The sequence below is a fragment of the Nicotiana tabacum genome, chromosome 3 (genome assembly GCF_000715075.1).
Source record: "Nicotiana tabacum cultivar K326 chromosome 3, ASM71507v2, whole genome shotgun sequence".
In the NCBI taxonomy this organism is placed as follows: domain Eukaryota; kingdom Viridiplantae; phylum Streptophyta; class Magnoliopsida; order Solanales; family Solanaceae; genus Nicotiana; species Nicotiana tabacum.
The window spans coordinates 181174167-181180166 of record NC_134082.1 but is presented as its reverse complement, the minus strand read 5'-3'; positions in this window follow the sequence as shown (position 1 = coordinate 181180166).

Below are 6000 nucleotides of genomic sequence, written 5' to 3'. Positions count from 1 at the left end.
ATCAGTGCCAAGTGCATGGAGATTTGATTCATTCTCCACCATCTGAATTACATACAATGTCTGCACCATGGCCTTTTGTTGCTTGGGGCATGGATGTCATAGGGCCAATCGAACAGGTAGCATCAAACGGACACAGGTTTATCCTGGTAGCCATTGATTATTTCACCAAGTGTGTTGAAATGAAAACGTTCAAATCTGTGACCAAGAAAGCAGTGATTGACTTTGTGCATTCAAATATCATCTGTCAGTTTGGGATTCCGAAGGTAATCATCACGGACAATGGTGCTAATCTCAACAGACATCTGATGACAGAGACATGTCAGCAGTTTAAGATTGTACATCGCAATTCCACCCCATACCGCCCTAAGGCAAATGGAGCGGTCGAGGCAGCCAACAAGAATATAAAGAAGATACTTCGAAAAATGGTGGAAGGTTCTAGACAGTGGCATGAAAAGTTGTCGTTTGCATTGCTGGGTTATCGCACTACTGTCCGTACTTCGGTAGGGGCCACTCCTTATTTGTTGGTGTATGGCACGGAGGTGGTGATACCCCCAGAAATCGAAATCCCATCCCTTCGGATTGTTGCTGAGGCAGATATTGATGGCATTGAATGGGTCAAAACCCACTTAGAACAATTAAGTCTGATCTATGAAAAGAGATTGGCAGCAGTGTGTCACGGACAATTGTACCAACAGAGAATGGCGAGGGCATATAACAAGAAGGTACGTCCACGGAAGTTTGAAGTGGGTCAGTTAGTGTTGAGACGTATCTTGCCTCATCAGGCTGAAGCAAAGGCCAAACTGGCAGGGGCCATTTGTTGTAACTAGAGTGTTGTCCAATGACGCGTTATATTTGACAGATGTGGAAGGGAAATGTGTAGAAATGGCTATCAATTCCGATGCAGTCAAAAGATACTATGTATGATTTCCTTGTTTGATTGTACTTGTTTGTATTTGGCATATTTTGAATATTGAAATGACGAAGGCGTTTTGTTCTGCTATCTAAACACTTTATCCTTTGTCACCCCTTTTGAGCTTTATTTACTTTCTTTCATACCCCTCTTTCGAGATCAACGACACAATTCAGAAACGCAAGTGTGGAGGATAAGTAAGTGAAAAGAAAAAGAAAGAATGAACAAGAAAGGAAAAGGAGAAGAAAAATGAAAAGTGAGAAGAAAGAAAAGAAAAGAGAAAAAAAAGAGAAAAAGAAAAAAAAAGAGAAAAAAAGAATAATAGAAGAAAAAAAAGAGAAAGAAAGAAAGAGAGAAAAGAAAAATCGCAACAACAAAGTAATTTCTATGCCATGAACTACGTTCAACCTGATTCCTTTTAAGGATATCTAGGCAGTCTCACGGTTCGGTCTCATCAAAACAGAAGTCCAAAAGTTCCCAAGCAAGGAACTGGGGCAGAAGGTGTGGATGTTGTGAGAAACCTGATTCCGAAAGTTGTAAGTCTAACCCATTTGAATTGTTTTGAGCCTTTTATAACCTTTCTTTTTAACCCTGTCCAAAAGCCCACATTACGGTCCAAAGAAAGACCTTCTGATCAGTCTTTGAGAAATGCCAAGTCGAGCAAGCAAAGGTAATTCATGTCAGGGGCAACACTCTGGTTCAAGCAAAAAAAATAAAAATGAGAGAGTCTTATTGGTGAAAACCTTCACAGGCACCATAAGGCGACAGAAGTTGAGAGAAATAAAAATGAGAGAGTCTTATTGGTGAAAACCCTCGCGAGCACCGTAAGGCGACGAGAGTTGAGAAAAGTAAAAATGAGGGAGTCTTATCGGTGAAAACCCTCACGGGCACCGTAAGGCGAAAGTGAGTCGAGAGATGAACGAATGAAAGAGGTCTGCTGGTGAAAACCTTTCAAGGCACTGCAGGATGAACAAGGCCAAGGTTTGGGTAAAGTAATCAAGTCATGGAAATTCTGGGGCAACAAAGTACGGCAACTGAAAGTTGATTGGTTGGAATTGGGCCGATTAATTCAAAATGCATGTCATGATCATTGGTACCAGCTGTTCCACCCAGATAAGTTTCTTTTCTTTCTCCTTTGGTAGCAGTCATCTGGTTTTGGATTCTTCTTATCCTTAACCCGCAAAGTCATCGCATTTCATTTTCTTTTGGGTATTTATCTAAAGATGTTTCAATGTCAGTCTTGTTCAAATCGAGTGAAAAGGATTTCAAAGCTCACTACCAACTTCCAAAATTGCAAAGCACGGAGTGGTCAAAGCATACTAAGGATAACACGACGTAAGAGGGGGATACAAGGAATCACCGGAAGCTTCATCGGTGGAATGGTTTGGTAATGTCATGGGAGATGCAAATGTTCAGATAAAGGGGTCAGAGGTAAGACAACAGCGGGGGTATAGAACACTCGGCTCGTCAAAAGTCATGGGGTTTGAAAGTCAGTCAGAAAGTCAAAGCGGTTCAGGGCCAGTTAGGAGAAGCTAGTCAGAACAAACATTGCAGCAGAAAGATCTTCAGCAAGAATGCCATCAGCTAACCACCACTTTAAACTGAGAAAATTTTTCTTTGATTGAAATAGGAGCAAAAAATTCATTGGATTCGGAGAAACTCTCTGTGGAGAAAGGCAATCACCAAACAGGTTTGTTTTGATTTTCAGGACCCTCCTGGAAAATGGGACCTAGTTTAAAGATCAGAAATGGCATAATCTAGCATAAAAGCATTCCAAAAGAATATAAGTTAGCTTAGAAGTTTGCATGTTCGAGATAGGATTCAATTAGGAGTTGTCAGGACTCTCTTGAATAATGGGACTTAGCTTAAGATTTCGATTAGATACCAACATTTAGCGTAAACTCTGTTGTAAGGTAGTATAATTCAGACATGAAAGTTGTCACCTTTAAGATAAAATTTGACCTTTGAGTTTCAGGCCCCTCCTGGATAATGGGGAGTAGTTTAAAGATTCTCTTAGATAGCAAGATTTAGCAGAAGTCACACTCGTAGAAGATATAACTTAGATTTTAAATTGTCGTTAGTTAAGAGTTGTCAGGACCTCCCCTGAATAATGGGACCTAGCTTTCAAATCCTTGGTAACACTTGGTAACATGATATAGTTTTACAATCACATCTGTCCCCAACCGCCAAACTGGGGCAGAAAATTTTCTTTGTTTTGTCTGTTTTGTTAAAGTCAGGAGCCCGCCTGGAGAGCAGGGAGAAGACTTTCAAGTCAGCAATCAGGATCCCGCCTGGAGAACAAGGGAGTGCAATTGAAGTTTTAGTTTTCAAATTCTTTGCTTTGTTCATTTTGAAGTCAGGAGCCCGCCTGGAGAACAAGGGAATACATTTCAAGTTGAAGTTAGGAGCCCACCTGAAGAGTAGGGAATACTTTCAAATGCAACAGTCAGGAGCCCGCCTGGAGAACAAGGGAGTACAATTTAAGTTTGAGCCTTCAAATTCTTTGCTTTGTTTATTTTGAAGTCAGGATCCCACCTGGAGAGCAGGGAATACATTTCAAATTGAAGTTAGGAGCCCGACTGGAGAGCAGGGAATACTTTCAAATGCAGCAGTCAGGAGCCCGCCTGGAGAACAAGGGAGTACCATTTAAGTTTAGCTTTCAGATTCTTCGCTTTGTTTATGTTGAAGTCAGGAGCCCGCCTGAAGAGCAGGGAATACATTTCAAGTCAGGAGTCAGGAGCCCGCCTGGATAGCATGGGGATACATTCACGTTTTGAAGTCAGGAGCCCGCCTGGAGAGCAGGGAATACATATCAAGTTCAGCAGTCAGGCACCCACCTGAAGAAGGGGAAAACATCTCAGTTTACAATTCAAGGCGACAACAAAGAGATTCCGCTAAGAGAATAAAGGACAACAAGGCAACAAGAAACACAAGAGCATGTTTGGAGATATAGATAAGACTTTTGTAATCCATAGATCATAGTCTAGTCTAGCTTTTTGTTTTATTTGGACATGGTGTAATAAGGGGGTTCAGCAAGCAGTAGCAACAACAACAACAACAGTGAAATCACAGCTTCGTGGTAGTCCCAGCTACCAAAACTTTTTGAACTACACTGACCTGATTCCTTTCTAGCCAAGGATATGTAGGCAACCTCGGAACCAGGGTGTGGTCAAATCTTTCAAAAAATGCTTCCCACGGAGTATTCAAACGAGCAAAAATCGCTCGTTTCCGCTCACTTATCTTTGCACAAAACTCTTCGTGTTTCCGGACAAAGAAGGGCAGCTGTGAGCACGTGATTTTTGCCCTACATGTATTACTCCAACAAATTCAAAATAAAATAATTTCTGTCAGTGTTTGCAATTTTGGGGATTTTCGTGGCATTTTCTGGTAATTGTTTGCATTTGTCGGTGCATTTTTATTTTTATTTAATTAATAAAAATTGCAAAATATGTTGCATTTGCATTTAGGATTTAATTTTACATTTTATGATTAACTGACAAATTAGTTATTTCATAAAAATGGGAAAAATCACAAAAAATAGTTTATTTCGCACTTTTAATTTTAATTTCGAATTTTGGTAGTTTTTCCTTTAATTTGGTTTTTAATTATCTGTAGTAACAATTATTAGGGTTAATTAATTTAATGTGGTAGGATAATTTGGTTTAGGATTCAATTTAGGTTTTAATTTCAATTTTGGAAAAAGAAAACGAGTTTTTTTAAAAAAAGGAAAAAAAGAGAAAAATGAATTGATAAAAAAAGGAAATAATGAAAAGGAATATTTGGGCCAAAATCAATCCAAATCCCCAGCCCAAACCTACATGTTATGGTATAGTATGACACAGAAACCCGGCCCAAACCCGCCTCTACCCGGTCCATTCCCCCAACTAAGTGAAACGATGTCGTTTCATGTGCATCAGATCGGGACCGTCGAAGTTGATTGATCTAACGGACGAGAAGCTGGGGTCATTTGATATATCAATGCCCAAACATTACCCTCCCCCAGCTTTCGTCTCTCTCAAATACCCTCAGAGAAACCCTAGAAGCCGCCGGGATTCCCCACCACTATTGATGGCAGCGCCGGCGTCCAATCGCCACCAAACTTACACCAAACACTCTCCTCCTTCTCCTCTTTTCGAATCTACAAATCCCCGTCCTCGAATCAACCCAAAATGGCTCGAATCTGGTTTTGGAAGAAAACCCTAGCTGAGCCGCCCCCAAATCCCCGGCCTCTGGTGGCGGCGCCACCTCCACATGCCACCAAAATCACACCCTATAGCCTTCTCACTACCCTCTGTCCAAATCAAAACTTGGTTTTCTTCAAATCCCCCGGGAACTTTTCGAATCTTGATCTGAAGAGAAGAACCCTAAATTCCAAAGTCCAAATCAATGGGCCCGTTTGAAGATTTAGGACCGTAATAGGCGTTATTCATGTGTTTTTGAATGGAAACACACGATTAAGGGCTATTCCGGTCAGGAATTTGAAAAGCCCTTCAAAGTTTGTCGAATCGGCTCCTAGCTGGTGTTAGGTATCTTCTTTGTTCGTTTTGTTTATTTATTTATCTTTTCTTTTGTGTTTCTGCTTCATCTCCTCTTCTGGGTTTGTTTAGTTGTTCCGAAGTGTTGTTATTCATGCTTGATTAGTTCGGGATCCTTTCTTAATTAGTTAATCATCTAACAGTTTAGTTAATTCCCTTTATTTGTGTCAGTTAACAGTAATTTAGTTTAGGGTCTTAGTTTTGAAAATTGTTCCAGTACTTGGATGGTTCTGTCTCTCAGAAGCTCATAGAATTTAGGGATGTTAATGTACGAATTGGGCTTTAGTCTGTTGCTGACCCATTTGGCAAATGTGGCCCGTTTAATTTGGTCTATGTCCTTGGGTCAATTTGACCCGTTTGGATTTCTTGAAGTAATTTTCAGAGGATAAAAGGGTAATTTGGTCAGTCTGCTTAAGGAATCTTGATGTAACTGACTGAGGGAAGCTTCCTGGAAGCTGGGGTGGGGACTAATGTAAAAAAATCTAATTTTTGGCTAGGGGTTTTTAAGCTAAAACGAAAATCAACAAAGGGGCAAAGTGCAAAGCTGAAGCTGCC